This window comes from Hylobates moloch, unplaced genomic scaffold (genome assembly GCF_009828535.3).
Source record: "Hylobates moloch isolate HMO894 unplaced genomic scaffold, HMol_V3 SCAFFOLD_4, whole genome shotgun sequence".
NCBI lineage: Eukaryota > Metazoa > Chordata > Mammalia > Primates > Hylobatidae > Hylobates > Hylobates moloch.
This window is the reverse complement of record NW_026652279.1, coordinates 46,817,336-46,834,874: the sequence shown is the minus strand read 5'-3', so window position 1 is coordinate 46,834,874 and position 17,539 is coordinate 46,817,336. Positions and strand designations below refer to the sequence as shown.

At 33.8% G+C, this 17,539-nt stretch overlaps 1 protein-coding gene across 8 annotated transcripts in view; it reads right to left on the bottom strand.

Annotated features, from left to right (window-relative positions):
* ZBTB20 (zinc finger and BTB domain containing 20) overlaps nt 1–17,539 on the bottom strand; it is a 787,576-nt gene that overhangs the window by 654,584 nt on the left and 115,453 nt on the right. For 7 of the 8 annotated variants that reach the window (XM_058437478.1, XM_058437477.1, XM_058437476.1 and 4 more), the window contains exon 2: nt 3,848–3,898. The exons of the other annotated variant lie outside the window; for it this stretch is intronic. The gene's annotated coding sequence lies outside the window, so the exon portion shown is untranslated. The remainder of the gene's footprint in view (nt 1–3,847; nt 3,899–17,539) is intronic. 8 annotated transcript variants of the gene reach the window in all.

The window sequence follows — 17,539 nt, the reverse complement described above, 5'->3', positions numbered from 1 at the left end:
GGTGTGGCGGCTCACGCCTGTAGTCCCAGCACTTTGGGAGGCCGAAGCGGGCGGATCACGAGGTCAGGAGATCGAGACCATCCTGGCTAACGCGGTGAAACCCCGTGTCTACTAAAAATACAAAAAATTAGCCAGGCATGGTGGCGGGCACCTGTAGTCCCAGATACTTGGGAGGCTGAGGCAGGAGAACGGCATGAACCCGGGAGGAGGAGCTTTCAGTGAGCCCAGATCATGCCACTGCACTCCAGCCTGGGTGACAGAGCGAGACTCCGTCTAAAAAAAAAAAAAAAGATTATGCAATTTCCAAAGGTGCTACCAAGCCATTTAGAGAAAAGATATGGTACAATTGTGAGTATCAAAACTGGGAATTTATATATTTTAAGCCCACCATAAAACATATTTACTTTTTTTCTTTTGTTGGATGAGAGATATTCTAACGCTGTTTATTTTTCCGGAAGATTCAGATTATTCAAAGTGTATCAGCTGATTGTTATGTGTGTTAATTCAAGCACTGAGTTTAAATAATCATAACTCAACTCCCTAAAACTAAAGATTCTGTGTAAGATTGGGCCAGTTGCCCTCATTCCTAGGATCAAACCATGTAAGACCAAAGATCTCTTAGAGATTTTTGGGGGTTCCAGTCTTTCTCCTTTGTCCATAGACATGTTAGGGAAAGGATGACATTTTCTTATAGTAATTACCCCCAAATAACAAATATCTCAACAAAAAATATATAAAAGTGGGGATTGTAAAATAGGTGTTAATAATTCCTTAATCAAATCTTGCAACTAATGAAAAAACACAAGTTTATATGCAGAAGTAAACTGATGAAAGGATGAACAGAATAAACAAGGAGGAAAAGACACATTTTTAAATATGTAATTTAGAAACTGTCAAAAAAAGAGGGACATGTCTTATTTAACTGGTGTATGAGAAGAATGGATGCTTTTACAGGCACATAAAATGCAGGTACAGAAAGGTAATAGGAGCTTTGTGTTACAATGGAACTTAAACTCCTCTGGGCAGTGATCAGCTAAGATGGATCAGAGACAGTTACAATGCAATGATTAACTAGTGGACAAAGCTATTATTCATGGCAGGTATGTAAGCAATTGGGGCAGCAATGTTGGAGGCCCCTCCTCATCAGGCAGCTTTGCCAGTACAGACAGGATGCCTGGAACCAGGAAAGACACAAAAACAATAAAACCTAGAGCCAGCTAAGGGAGATTCAATGCAATCCATCTCCAAATTTTAAATATTACTGGAAATCTACACTGAAGAATGTTTTCCCTTGGGATTGGCATACATTGTGGTTATAGAATGTTGACCAACACTTACCTCTATTTATCTTACTATGCAGAGCAACATGCCTAAAATACCTACTTAGAAATTCTCATTATATTACAGAAAAAGGAGATTCTAACATTCGCTGGCAAAAATTTTTGTTGATAGGTATGAACATCATGTCATTACATGAATAGATGGTTAAAGTGAGTCCATTTTATTGACAGTATATATTGTGGGTCTTTTTATTCTGAACAACCAAACAAAACAAACACACAAGAGGTCATTGTGCCTTCCCTCATTTGGTTGGCAGCTTTATCTGTAAAATATGAAAATAAAAAACTAACATGGACTACAATCCTGCATGTACCATTGGTAACTGCATAGTACCATTTCTGCATAAGATTTAATCGAATATTTTATTCATATTCAGAAATCCTGATATTTGTGAAGATGGAAAAATACATGGGATATTTTTAACTTTCAACTTCATGATCTCCAGTAAAAGTAGAAAAATAATCATATTTCATATTATTTGTTTTTTTGAGCTAGCCAAAAAGTTAATAGTATACAAGAAAAAAAGGAAGTTACCACTCTTTATTTGTCTTCAGGTCTTTTAATGTAATCTCAGGAAAAAAACATATTTAACAAAAATGGAAATTATCATGTTAAAATCTATTCCACTTTGAAAAGCTATATTCTTAGCCGGGCGTGGTGGTGGGCGCCTGTAGTCCCAGCTACTCGGAGAGGCTGAGGCAGGAGAATGGCGTGAACCCGGGAGGCGGAGCTTGCAGTGAGCCGAGATTGCGCCACTGCACTCCAGCCTGGGCGACAGAGCAAGACTCCATCTCAAAAAAAAAAAAAAAAAAAAGAAAGAAAAAGAAAAGCTATATTCTTTCTCCCTCTCAGATAATTTTAAATATAAAAGCTGAAATGTTCATAACCAAATAAATCGTCTAGCAGACATCCAATCACCAAACATTAATTTTACACCACGAGGTTTCTTTAATTTCTCTCTGTCTCCCTCTCTCTCTCACAGACACACACACACACACACACACACGCACACACACATTCACACAGACAGGTTGCTAACTTGATTCTTAGTATGGTAACTTAATCTCATAACCACTCCAAAATATACTTTACCTTGATTTTGTGAATAAAAATAAATAACCTTATGGGGCAAGGCAGGGATAAAAATTAGAAGTATATTTCTAACTATAATAGCTAATAATAAAAAGAACAGCACAAAATTACTGAAAATTATATTGCTAAAATGTATCTGTACATGTGGCTGTGAAAACTTAAGTGCAAAGAGAATTCTAGTTAACTACCTTCAGAAAGAGCTAATGAAATATGAGGTTTAAGAGTACATCTTTAGTACTTCTGTACCTTAAAATATTGCCGAGTATTAATTTTTCATCAAGTTGTCATTTTCTCTGACATTTGGTTTTATTAATCAGGGCATTTATCATTAATTGGTAGAAAATATCGTAATTAAGCCAAATAAAATAAAATCCTTAAAAGGTTAAAATCAGAAAGCAGGTGAATTAGAACTTTGACATTACCCTGTTGACATACAGGAGCTTTCTGGAAATATGAGAATGAAGTTTTTTTCAGTGAGTTTGGTGCCTCGATCTTGGGGCTGGCTGGTTTTTAAAAAATGTTATAAAGATTTGATTTAAAGCTCTCTGACAGTTCTGACATTCAGGTGAAAGTACTGCTGCTGCATTTGGAACAATTTGCATATCCCACTGCTAAACGGAATGTTTGAGGTGTGCACTGGTGTAAAGAAATTAAAAACAAGCTATCACACATGCTTAAGTGTATGTATTCACAAAACTGATGGTTGGATCGCACCACCCCATCGCCCTCCAATGTAATCTGTGATTTACTCTTCTATAATAAATTACCCTACCATGTTAGTCTCGCTGGAAAATCTAACCATGCATGTAAGAAGCAAAATAATTACAGCCCCCTCTTGTCTAAGAAGCCTCCTTCAATCCCTATGAGCTCTTTATACACAATGCAGCCACACAAGTCTATTGTAAACTTCTTGCCTGAAATTCTGGACTTCTTTCAGTAGCCACTAAATCTCATCTGGAGAGTTTCGCTGTCCCCAACAAATACAATTTTATTTCTTATAGTTAGTTGTAAAGCTCTTCCTCAGGAGAAATTGTTACTGACATTTTGACTTTAAGCCAATATGTCTATTTAACGAAAGAACACAGTTTAAAATCATGAGTTCCAAACCAGTTAAAAAAAAAAAAAAAAGGGAGGACAGAGGGACATAATATATAACGAAATAGAAGGAAGAAGAGTTATAGCAACACCTAATTAGGCTGAAATATTCATAAAGAGTATAAAATTTCTACTTTTTAAATTTACAATTTCATATTATTTTTAGGTGTACATAGAAAAGTATATTTAATGTGTTTAAGGACAGTAAAAGAAAAACAATAAAATATAAGAAAATTTGAGGTAGCAAATCCAAGACCTTAATATCATAAGACAATTCAAGAAGATAAAGTCCATTCAGGAAAATATCACTGGACATTACCTTCAGCCTTCAGAGTCCCAAAGGCAATTCTTAACACTTCTTATTATTTGTCTGTAAAAAAAGGAATACTTAAAATTAGAAATCTGCCAAGGAAAACATTTGCATTTCTGTAATATCTTTATGACTCAGGTAGCTTAGTTTGTGTATGCCAACTAATATCTATAGTTTAAAAAGAAAACTGAAAGCTAACACATTCATATGTGTACAAGTACTCAGTAAAACGTGGCCCAAATATACAATCTAAACCACTGCATATACATTTTTGAGGAGGGATAGCACGGTGTTTGCTATAGTATCGTAAGAAGTTATCTTAACTCATAAGGATATTTGCATTTTTATTTTCATATTTCTTTTAGGAAAAGCAAATCCCAAATTGCTTTTAACCTATTTACTTGCTCGTTCTTATTAACAGAGTTCGCAAAGATCTATGATGTATAATGTACTGGTCATCACTGGTGAGTTTAAAAGCATGCAGAGATAAAACACAAGCCCTATTCTCAAAATAGTAGGTAAGGTTAGAGATATATGCATAAACACAGATAACCCAAAGAAAATAAAAAGAAAATGGGTGGAAAGAAATAAAGATGCAAAGGGTAACATGTTCGGTACAGCTTAGTACCTAAGGCATTGACATTAAAACATGGCTTAATATTTCCTGTTTTAGCAGAAAGGCTAATAGTAGGGTCCTACCCATATTTAGATGCAAGGATGCCAAACAAATGGATGGGTGGCTTTTAAATTTCTTTAGTATAGAATTGAAGCTGGATGGGAACAGGCAGGATGTTGAGGTTACTTTAAAGCCAATTTGGTGATTTTGACTATAGAAAGATTTAACTAAAAACAGCTCTCCTATTAAAAATTGAATTTGATGTTGTGTTCCCATTAGAAAATGATCTCTAAATTTGCTATGAAATCTCAATGATGACCTTGATGCCAAATTTACTAATAATCTCCACAGAGATTTAGCCATTCAAAGTTTCAAAAGCAGTTTTAATAATGGAAATGCAATACATAAACATATGCTTGATTCTATAATCTAGTACATCTACAGTAAAATGCCCATTAAAATTTTAAAAACCTGAGGATTTTAATTGACTATATTATTAATATGCATGCACAATATTTTTGCAAACAACAAACCACACTAGTAAACCAAAACAAACCTAAGGTTTGGCTGCACTAATAGACAAATAGGTTCCAGAAAAGGAATCTGAAAGTCCTGTTATATTTGGGGTGCATCAGCATTATTACAGTTATTCTGCATCTGCAAACTAGGAGAGATGCTAAAAGTTAGTAACTGGTAGGAGGAGTGAAACCAGAACAATTAATGATGAAGAAATAGGATGATTAGGAACAGAAAAGAAAACATGTTCTAATCATAGATATAGGGTGGAGGACACCTTTGAGAAAATTAATTTGGCCACTACACGATATATTACAAAAGTTATTTTTATTAATTTATTATGTCTGTTCCTCTAGAATGGAAGTAACATAAGGGCAGGCACTTTGTCTTTTTCACTGTAACCCCATTTTCTTGAATAGTGCCTGCCATATACTAGGATATCAATGAATATGTACTCAGTGAATGAATGAACAACCTAACCAATAAAACAGGCACTAAATCTGTATCTATTTACAGATGAGAAATTTAGGCTTAAAGAAATTACATCATGTATACCAAATTAAACTGTCATTCAGCAACTACAAACTCCTGCAATGCATTGTTTATTCTTCCATTCAATATTCATTCTAGCAACAGGAGAAACAGGCAATAAACAAATAAATTGTTAGACTTATAATGTCATATAATTAGTACTATGAAGTCAGATAAAACAAGATAATGACACTGAGAGTTACATGGCCTGATATTTTAGATAGATTTGGACAGGGAAGCTTCTCAACGGAGGTAAGAATAAGAAGAAAACTGAATCAAGTAAAGAAGACAGTCAAAACAAAAAAATCTGAAGGACTGGTGGAGTGAGGTGGCTCACACCTGTAATCCCAGCACTTCGGGAGGCCAAGGCAGGCGGATCACTTGAGGTCAGGAGTTCGAGACCAGCCTGCTCAACATGGCAAAACCCCGTCTCTACTAAAATACAAAAAATTAGCCGGGCGTGGTGGCGGGCGCCTGCAATCCCAGCTACTTGGGAGGCTGAGGCAGGAGAATCACTTGATCCCAAGAGGTGGAGGTTGCAGTGAGCCAAGATCGTGCCACTGCACTTCAGCCTGGGCGACAAGAGCAAAACTCCGTCTCAAAAAAAAAAAAAAAATCTGAAGGATCATCTGAATTATTTTAGGATTAAATAATACATATTTCCTTGCCTAGTATAATGGCCAGCATATACCAAACAGTTTACTCAATACTTTTTATTATATTGCTAGTATTTTTATAAATTGTGAATTTCCCCACTAGATTACTTTGTCAAAGGCATTTACTGTTATTTTCCTTAAAGTTCCTTAAATAGTGCCTAGCAAGAGCTCAATAAACATTTAGAGAACAAAAATAGACACAATTTTCAGTTCATTAATTAGAAAATAAAGAGACTACATGAATATGAAAAAGTCACCATCTTTCATATGCCTGAGTCAATCTAACTCTGTTAAATCAATTTCACATAATATTTCACCTTTCCTAAATTTAAAAAAAAAGAAAAAGGGGAAAATATATTAAATGGCTAGGTCCAAGAAGTCATAGATAACAAAAGAATAAGAAAGAATCAGAAGAAAATTAAGTTATTAACATGAGGCCAATCTCTTTACCATTTACATGCTATCTGACTCCATCAGATTAACACATTTTTCCAGTGCAGGGGCGTTGCTACACAGAAATCTGATTCATTTATGTATTCCTAATGCAAGCACAAGCCTTGTTATATAACAAATATTCAAAAAAATCTTTGTTGTACTGAAATGAACTAAAATGATATTTGGTAGTTTTGATGCTTTAAAGCTAGCTCAAAACACTAACAACAAACCACGGGACTGACAAACTTAAAAAACAAATTTAAACAGAGAAAACATCAAGCATTAGGTTTGAGTCTTGTAGCAAAGGAACAGAGAAGAAGGTAGGTTCTTTCCAAAGAGTGAAATATAAGTGACAGTGTGATATTGGCATTGGAAGAGATAGATCAGTAGAAGACGCCAGGGGAACTCAGATATGGGGTGAATGTTACAAGTAACATTTCCATGAACAATGTTAAGATAGCTGACTGATTACATGTGGAAAAATAAATTCTGTTCTCTAATATTTATCAGTACTAAAATATAAATCAGGTCAATAAAACTCAATATAAGGACCTCTAAGAAAATACATATGTATAATTTTCTGAACTCCAACATGGGAAGGACTTTTTTTTTTTTTTTTTTTTTTGAGACGGAGTCTCGCTCTGTCACCCAGGCCGGAGTGCACTGGCACAATCTCGGCTCACTGCAAGCTCCGCCTCCCGGGTTCACGCCATTCTCCTGCCTCAGCCTCTCCGAGTAGCTGGGACTACAGGCGCCCACCACCACGTCTGGCTAATTTTTTGTATTTTTAGTAGAGACCGGGTTTCACCATGGTCTCGATCTCCTGACCTCGTGATCCGCCCGCCTCGGCCTCCCAAAGTGCTTGGATTGGAAGGACTTTTAAAGTACATACACAATGGTATATAATATAAGCATAAAGATTTACGATTTTTACTACTTAAAATCAAAAATTTTAGCCTGGGAAACATGGTGAAACCCTGGCTCCACAAAAAAATACAAAAATTAGTTGGGCATGGTGGTGCACAACTGTAGTCCCAGCTACTCAGGAGGCTGAGGTGGGAGGATCACCTGAGCCTGGAGAGGTCAAGGCTACAGTGAGCCATGATCCTGCCACTGTACTCCAGTTTGGGCAAGAGAACAAGAACCAGTCTCAAAAAAAAAAAAAAAAAAAAATGTGTAAGGCAAAAAACATCTTTAACAAAATTCAAAATTAAGAGGCCAACAAAAAATAAATATTTTTAAAGTGTATAATGTTCATTGGGTTAAGAGTCTTTATAAATAAACAAACATATTATTCTACTTTTTAAAATGAGCAAAATACATGAATAGGCAATTCACAATAGAATTGTGAGTTCTTTTCTAAAATATGGAATGCATTTATAAATATATTTAAACATATATAAAATATATTTTAAACTATATATAAAATAGTAATACTATTTATTAATATTAAATATTATTAATTCTAAATAATACCTATAAGTAATAAGGTGAAATAAGAAGCTAAAATACATATGAAATAATATTAATCTGCAATAGCAATGAAAGAAATGCAAATTAAATAAACTAAAATATTCCAGAATAGTGAACTGGTTAGATAAATTATATGTAATAGGATATTAAGTGTTCATTAGACATGGCAAGTGAAAATATATATCATTAAACTTAGAAAACAGGTTATAAAATGGTAAAAGTGATAACATACCAATATTTAATAATTTTTCTCTATATAACATAAATACAGACTATGCACAACTTTTGGTTATATGCATATATAAGTATAGATCTGTATGTACCAGGTGTGTGTGTGTTTGTGTGTGTGTGTTTGTGTGTGTATTAGAAAAAGTATGTATGTGACTGTAAAAAACAAACTACATTATTCTTTGAATTTATCTTAAGATTATGACAGATTTTTTTCTTCTTAGAGTTTATTTCCAAATTTTCTATAATAAAAACAAATTACTTTCTATAAACATAAAAAGTACTAAAAGAAGGCACCTAGTTTATGTTTCAGGAAAGAAAAATTTAATGTTATATTATCAGAATTCCTGAATGTTAAGAAAGACATTTGAAAATGTCTATCTGTCATTTTTGGTGAAATCTTTTTAACTGCATAGATTTTTTTAAAGAAAAAAATGTAAGGAAGGAAAGGAGAAAGGGCAGGTGTTGTGAGGAAGGGAAGAAAGAGAACAACAAAGAAAGAAAAATAGGATTTATAAATATAACAGCAACTACCCATAATGGTATCTATTAGGTTCCTAGCAACCAAATTTTAACTGGTAACATCTCTAATTACATTTTCAAAGAAAAGCACAGCCTGGAATGTAGAAAACTTAAGTTGGAGGTTACATTTATACTGTGAACATACTTTTACAAGAGAAAATAGATAAAATGTTCATCGATTTCAATGATAGCACTACTGTATAAAGAGAGACAAAATATGCCATGAGAACGTAAGATGCTCCAAATCAGTTTTGGAAGTAGGAGTAGTATAAATTTCAATTAAGTAAAAGTTTAAAGTAAGCAAATTTTAAGTAGCTATAAAATCATGCTGTTCATTCCCATATAAGAAATGTTTTTCAATCCATAGTCCTTAACATGTCATTCAAAACATATGACCCTACAACATATGAACTATGAGTTCTGGTTAATTATTTCAATGGACATTATTTTGTATAAGACTTTCCCAATGAGTACAAAATGAATAGAAACTGTTAAAGACCATTCTCTATTAATAATTATAGCAAACAAGTCTTCATTAAATAAAAATTTAAACATAAGGTTTAGTTGTATTTTATTTTAAAAGGCAAATGAAAGCCAATTGATGATCCTGAAAGATCATAAAGAACCTGTACAGTTCCATCGTCAAGAAGACAAGGATACATTCCTTCAAAGACTGGAAAAGCCTTAATTTCAGTTCATCCGTAATCATGCATCCTAAGGTGGAGGTATTCATTTTGGATTTGGATATATTATTAGAGTTTTTAAAACACCAGGGAAATCTGGTAAGTTCTATGGTATATTCTCAAAGAACCCTTCATAAGATTGGTCTGGCTAAACCCCATACTAAAGCCATCTGAAATAAAGTCAAACTCCATGGAGCTGGAGCTCGAGAGCAACAACAAAAGACCATTCACTGACTCAGTTATACTTACTCTTCGGTATTTCAGGTTCGCTTCTAAAGAGAGGGAAAAAGTACAGAAAGATTAGGTACTAAATACTGTTTTTAACTCTAAAATACAATCAATTTTTTTCTTTACTTGTCTGTTTAAAAGTAACCTGAGCCCGCCCTTTTATTATGTGAAGCTTCACTCTGTTTATTTTTATTTCCCAAGAGCAGAATGCCTTAAATAAATTCTTAAAAACCAACACACCAACAAATAAATAAATTAAAACTCAATGACTATAAAAAGTACACAATCTAACCTGCTTAATTATTAACAGGTAAACACAATGCACTTCTAAATTATTTACTTAATCCCCTTCAACTAAAAACTTTAAAGTTTTTGGGCTTGAAATGTACATCCTTTCTAAGGATCCATAAAACAATTATTTAAAAATCTTCTATTTAGCCATTTTAGTAAAGGCAATTTTAAAATACCAAAGTAAATATGCACTTAAACATTTACATAAGTTGATAAAAAATAGAAGACATTTTTTAAAATTTCACAGGTCAGTAAAATTATTTTTCTTCCAGCTTTCCCTAGTCTTCTGTCAGATATTTCACTCCACCATGAGCAGAAATATTCACTACTAAATTATATTAGATTGATATAATAGTTTTGAAGTAAGCATTTATAGAATACTCTTATTCCTGAGTATACCATAAGAAATGTATAATTATGAAACTATAAAAATATTAATAATTTTGAAACTTCAAGAAAAAAATGAATAAATTCAAAAATCACCATTTTCTCCCGATAAGACTGGACTATTTTCACCAGCATAGCTAATCACTGAAGAATGATTGCTGCTTGATGCAAGTAACCATTGATTACCTGAAATGTTGGTTAGTTAAATGTTCTAAGGGTAAGTTGGTAAGTTAAATGTTAGCTAAGGGTTCACCAGGGGGGAAAGTGTTTTTGTTTTTAGATCGTTTTAACTAAAAATATAAGATGTTCTAGTAGATTTCTCTGCCTTAGTAAATAGGGAATTATAATTTTATCTTTCACTTAAAATGAAAAAATTATGTTGCCTTAGAGGATGGCTCTTGAACTTTTGGGAAGTCAGGAAGGGCCTCTGGGATGATGATAAAAAAACAAGAATCTTTTTTCTCTAGAAAAGTGCATATGATCACGAAATTTTTTATGAAATTTCCAGGGGTCCGGAGACCGACATAAAAACCCCTTGCTTTCTAATTTTACAGAATTCTAAATACTTAGACATAGGAGATTGCACTCATACAGTAACCCCCAGGACAAAAGGAGAATGAAGTTCCTTCTGAAGACAGGACTAATAATGAGCTATTTTGTTATGATTTGTATCCTTTCTTCTAAAAGGGGTGTGTAAAAACAATTCTGGTTAATTTAGTCTTGGTTAAAGGTTAAATATGTTTCCTTTAAGGACAATTGCATTACAAGGTATTTGAGCTTTGAAACAAAATAGTGCTGCTTTAAAATCACTCCACATTTTAGAAATGACAATTTTCTTCTTATATTTTTGTAACAATAGAAGGCAGAGTCAAAGAGAAAGCTATTTAATTTTCATCTTTACTTCTAAAGATTAACAGATAACAGCAAATACTTGAGCAGTCCCCATATTCAGGTTCTGTTCAAAGTGCTTTTATTTGTATTTACTTATTTAAACCTAATAAAAACTGTAGGAGGTAGGTAATATCATTATACCCATTTTATCGATGTGTAAACTAAGGAACAGAGGGAGTAAGTAATTTGCCAAAGGACACCCTTTTACTGAGTGGCAGAACCAGGATTTATGCCCCCGTCAATCCAGTTGCAGAGTTCGGATTCCTACAGACCATGTTCCATTTCCAGCTTTAATCTTTCATGAGTTGTTCAATCTTTCATGAGTTGATGGTTTTTCTTGTGTGTTATTATATTTAACACAAGTCTACCTCTTCACTACCATGCAAGGAACTTTCATACTGGTTTTCCCAGAAAAATTCATTTGGTGAATTGTTCATAAGATGCTGACAAAACTGGCCCCCACCTCTGTGCAGCTGGCAGTTTTATACCACAGTAAATTTCCCAGAGTCAATGCCAAAAATTGAAAAAATAAGGTACCACCAGCTAGTAAATGTGGAATTATACAATAAAAGCTGACCTCTCATTTCCCTTTTGGAAATAGTTTTCATGGGATAAATATGTGAATGATTATATTCCAAAGGCAACCAAGACAACAGTATAAATGGGCAATATTATCATAATAACTTCTCAAAGGCAGGATTGTCTGCTATTCCTAATTCGTCTGATGAGAGGTACACCAGTTGATACAATTTTTAATTTCTAGTCCTAAATCATTTCTATGAAATAACATGTCAAAGTAAAATGCATACTTAGTGAGGGCCAGCAAGGGGCCAAATTTGCAGTATGACTATTTTCTTGAAATATGCTCTTGGCAGATTGCTACCAAAGACAGCAACCAATTTGTAATGCAGGATTTGCTTTTAGTGTACCAATCTTTATACATTGAGTAATTCCATGAAGAGCAAAGGCTGACTTAAAAAATAAATAAAATAAATAAATCCCATCCTTATGGTTTGCGCAGAACAAGTTTTAGTTATAAATTCATTCCATTTATTTTTTATTGAATTACTCCCTAAAATAAATGCAAACAGGCAGGTACCAGTGAGACACAAGTATAAAAGGGCAAAATAAAGCAGAATGTTCAAAGTCCTAAAATATGGTTAAATATCAGGTATACAGAAAAGAAGGTACAACTCAAGGCAAATGGAAACACAAATACAAGATAACATTAGGAAGAAGCTTGATAATTAAGGCAGTTTTTTTTTTTTTTACATTAGACCTACAGACTTTTCTGAAGAAATTCATTTCAATGCAGCCAAGCTAGGCTGGGAATGAGAAACTGGTTAATATAAAAGTATGCCTGGAATAAAATATCATCCTTTGCCTCTATCTATCTCTGTATCATTCTACACACCATAATAAAACAAATATTTGGTAATCATCTAGTTATTTCCTATAATAATTCCTAATGATTTACAGTATCAAGTCGTATATACTTGGTTTTCAAATTCCTCCTTAGTCTGGTTCCATTATATATCCTCACTTCCAAATAATGCAGAAATTATACTGTCTCACACAATGAGATAAGATTTTAAATAAATATACATTGTTTCAGCAAACAATTATGGGGTCTACAATGTGTCATGCAATGTTCATGTAGCTGAAATATTTTCACATATATATCAGGCTTTTCCTATGCCCTCAACATGTCCTTCACGATGTCCTTCCTATATAGTTCAGCATGAGGTACTCGTCTCTACTCTGTCAATTTCTGTTAAATTCATAGTGAACTCAAATTAATTTAAACTTGAGAAATGCCAGTTAGAGAAATTAAAGTATGATATACAATTACACCGAGGAACCAGATTTAGAACCGGAGCAGCATTGTTTCTCAAGGCCGTTCTTGTCTTCATTTTTCATGGTCAAAGGTCAATGTTGAAAAAGCTGATGAAAGCTAACAGTAAAACTCTCAAGTCCGTACCCAGGCAAAGCACCTGATCAGTATCTGATCCAAGCAAGTCAAAAAAGCAAAGAAGTTTGTGTATAACTTTTGGCTTCAGACTGATATGAAAGGCTTCATCCTTTCAATTAAGGCATAGACTTTTGCCTATCTGTGATATAAAATATATTAGCAGCTATAGACTAGGAATTTTTACATTTAAGCCAAAATACAGCCAATGGAGTTTAAATTTTAAGTAATTTGTTAAACTAAATTAACTGAATTTTCAATTACAGGTTTTAAATGTTTAGAAATTTTCCATACGTTTGTTATAGACCTCTTGTTATTTTCTAGTTCCAAAAATGTCTCTTTGCATAAACTCATGGTTTTCAGGTTTTTCACAACTGCTTCAATAAGCATTACAGTAATGCTTTTTAAAATGAAACTATTTCCTCTGCTATATTATTGCCCAGTTGACTTTCTTATCCAAAGCCAGTTTTGCTCTCTGAATTTACTTTTCTCTTTCTTCTCCCCAAAGGTGTATTGATATAGTACATAATGCTTCCATTTCCTGGTTTAATTTGAACATGCTATCCTCCCACATCATAATCCAGTCCATCTACCAACAACTTATTTTTCTTCTGTGAGGCTGGCATTGATGATGGAGATAATAGGGTTTAGGATGTCTCTTTTCAGTTATTGAGCCTGGCCCATTCCCAGTCCTAATCTTTTTCTTGTTAAAAATCAATTATATAAATTTTTATTATACTTCAAGTTTTAGGGTACATGCGCACAACGCGCAGGTTAGTTACATATGTATACATGTGGCATGTTGGTGTGCTGCACCCAGTAACTCGTCATTTTTAAAAAATCTTTGTCCTTTTCTCAAATCCTCCCTCCAACAACAGGAGACAGCTTTCTTTAAATGTCCCTGCTCAGTCACCATTTTCTGTGAACAAGTCTCTGCTCCATCGGGATGCACAACAACTACCCAGACCCATGTAGTGACATTCCAAATAAGCTTCTATTTGGTCTTGGAGCCAAAGAACCAAGTACTAATTCCTAATTTCTCCCAAACTTTCACTATCTCAGTGTATTCTCTCTTCTCACTCTTATTTCTATCAAGACACCCATGAATGGGCCTTCTCTTTCATTGAACAACAGTTGATTCAGATACAATCAATTCAATAACTCTCATTTTAGATCAGAAACATATATTTATGTTTAGAAAAGATTAATCAATTGAGTACCTAAGAAAACAAACAAGGAGCTAATTTAATGTCCTGTTCCCAAGAGCACTCTCACACAGACACAAAAATAAACATACACTCACACATCCCTACACACCAACTGTTTTACTAAAATCCAGCCACACTACCTTTTTTGTCTTCCTTCATCAGGCCACGCTCGTTTGGGGCTTTTGAACATGCTTTTCTACAAGGCTCTTCTCCCAGATCATTTCATGAGGGCTTCCCCTTCTCATCATTCAGTCCTCAACTCAAATGGCACCTGGTTACTCTTTATGCCACTATCCACCCTATCTGACCCAGGTCACTTTTGATCCCACTGCCCAGATTTCTTTTCTTCACAGGATATCACTATCTGCAACTATTTTACTTATTTATAAACTGATTCATTGTTGATTTTCCTACATTAAGGAAGCTATCTGTCTTATTCTCTGCCAAATCACTTGCCCCTAGGTGTCATGCCTGGCACATAGTAAGCACTGACAGATCTGAAAAACAAATAAATGAATTTACAAAAATCATTAGCCATAAATATTTTTCAAGTGCTTACAATGTGTAAGGTAATTCTTTTTTCAGTTGAATCCTAGGCTGAAATATGCTCTGTCTCTCAGCATTAATGGGGCACAGTAAGTCCATTTGAGAGATGGGTCCAAGATCAAGTGGATGACGCTTATTTTGAAAAAGTTCTAAACAAAATACATTCCTACCACATTAGACCTAAAATGTATTAACACATAAGATTAACAACATTGTTCTTCTCAGCTATTGTTTCCTTCACACTTCCCTATTAAACTTTTGATATGTCATTATGTCCTTTTACGACGTCAAGAACATTTGAATGGAACTGAATGAAAGTAGTTACAATGACACATACCCAATTTGGGACCTTTACTGCCAAAATAGATGGGTCAAAATGACAAAACATGGGAAGATTCAGGGTAACACCAAACCTTGAATCTTTACATGTTCACTCCCTCCCACATTCATGCAATGTACAAATATTCTGACTATACCTAGCCTTGACAACAGTTCTAATGCCTCTACAGGTGAAAACATTCATTCATTTAAACCAGGACCTTTATCTATAAAGTGCCAAATAATAAATATTTTAGCCTTTGCAGGTCATATAGTTTGTTTCAACTACTCAACTCTGCTACTATAGTCTGAAAGCAGCCACAGGCAATAAACATATAAACAAATGGCCATGGCTGTACTCCAATAAAACTTTGTTTACAGAAGGGGGTGGGATGCATTTGGCAAACCCTGATCTAACCCATCAGTGAAGCCTCCAAAATTTATATATGGGGAGATTTAGCAAGAAAATTTGATCAGAAAGTGTGTTAGGAGGACTTGTATTAGAATCTGCTTTTCTGAGATACACATTTTGCTTTTATATGAAATATATGTGTATGCGGCGGTTGGAAAAGATTACAGGAAACCTGAACCTCTCAGGTCACTCTTGTCACTGCTGCCTAATCCTGCAATCCATTTGAGGGTGTTCTTGGCATTAAAATTTGGCCTTCTATAGATTCATCAGCTTTCTCTGCATATTTTATCCATCAGATTATTTATATCATAAATTTACAATTATTTTTGAAAAGCCACAACAAACACTTGGTTGAAGTTCAAAATATACATTCCCTTTAACCATGCTAATTCTGCATTCTATTTCAAACATTATTAATTTTGTCAGGCAAGATTTGTTTATAATAAACTCATTTTTTTCATCGCTCATGATTCCTTTGTCTTCAAGATGTTTACCGACTTCCCTTACAATGTTTTATGAGAATGCTGTCAGATACCCTGTAAGCCATTTAACATTACATTTATATCTATTATAACAATTCTTTCTCCCTCAAAATCTTTTAGGTCTTCTAAATTTCCCAATTGGAATATACCTTTATCCAAAGTATAATACACCTTTACCTGTTTCTGGTTGATAGCTATTTTTAAAAGGTATTTTAAACACATTATATGTTTTTCAAAATTGTGTTTTAACACCAAAACAGCTACGCAATTAAACTAAAATTTAGTAAAGATTCTAAATGATAACACATTGATTCACACTATCACAAGATACATTACATATTAATTAGTAATGTTATCATTTTCTACTCCCCATCTTATAGTTTCTGTAATAAGTTCTACTGCCAATCAGCTTCCATTAAGATATCAGCCCTTCTAATCATGATAACCAATAAATTGTACTCTATGCTTCTGACATCCAATTCTGCTTTATCTATTCTGGCTACATAAATCTCTAAAGTCTATAGTGTCAAAATATTTTTGTAGCTTCAACTAGGGTTTGACAAAAATGCTAAAACTATAAAATCTAAATGTAAAGTTTACCATTAAATTATATCAGCATGTCATACAACCATGATTTTTAAAATAAAATGAGAAAATACATAAAGTAAGATTTTAGATAACATCATAAAGTCTGCTTCAGTTTGATTCAGTATTCAATAAATAAAACCACTTGAGAATCCTAGTAAAAGTAAACCTTGAGATGGTTGAAATATCCATTTTAAATAATGGGAACTTTTAGGTAATTGTCTGTATAAAACAAGAATCAGGCTTTTGAGGTCATAAAATGGTTGACCTTCCCAGGTACAATGAATGCAGAAAGCTTACTACTAAGTTACACAATAGGGGTAAGATTGTTGAATCTATCTGAAAAATAACATTTTCAAAAGCTCCACAAAGTAACTGATTCATTAAAGAAATAATTGGAAAGATTCTTTCTCTTTCCTCATATGAAGGAGAAATCACAAAACATTGCAATATTTCCAAAAGAGGATGAAGTGCTCACATTTCACTTGTGAGGTTTCAATAGCTTTATTACCTATGCTCTTGCTATTTGTTCAGCATGCTGAAGAAAAGTATTTCCAAAATAACATAGGCTTGCTAATCCTTGGTTCCTGATAATATTACACGATAGGATAGGAGCTTTCAAACACAATCAAGCTGACAGTCACTTGCTCTGTACTCAGAGGGACCAATTTCTCCCTGTAGACATGAATACAGCACAAATAATAAAGCGCCAAAAGTTGAGCGT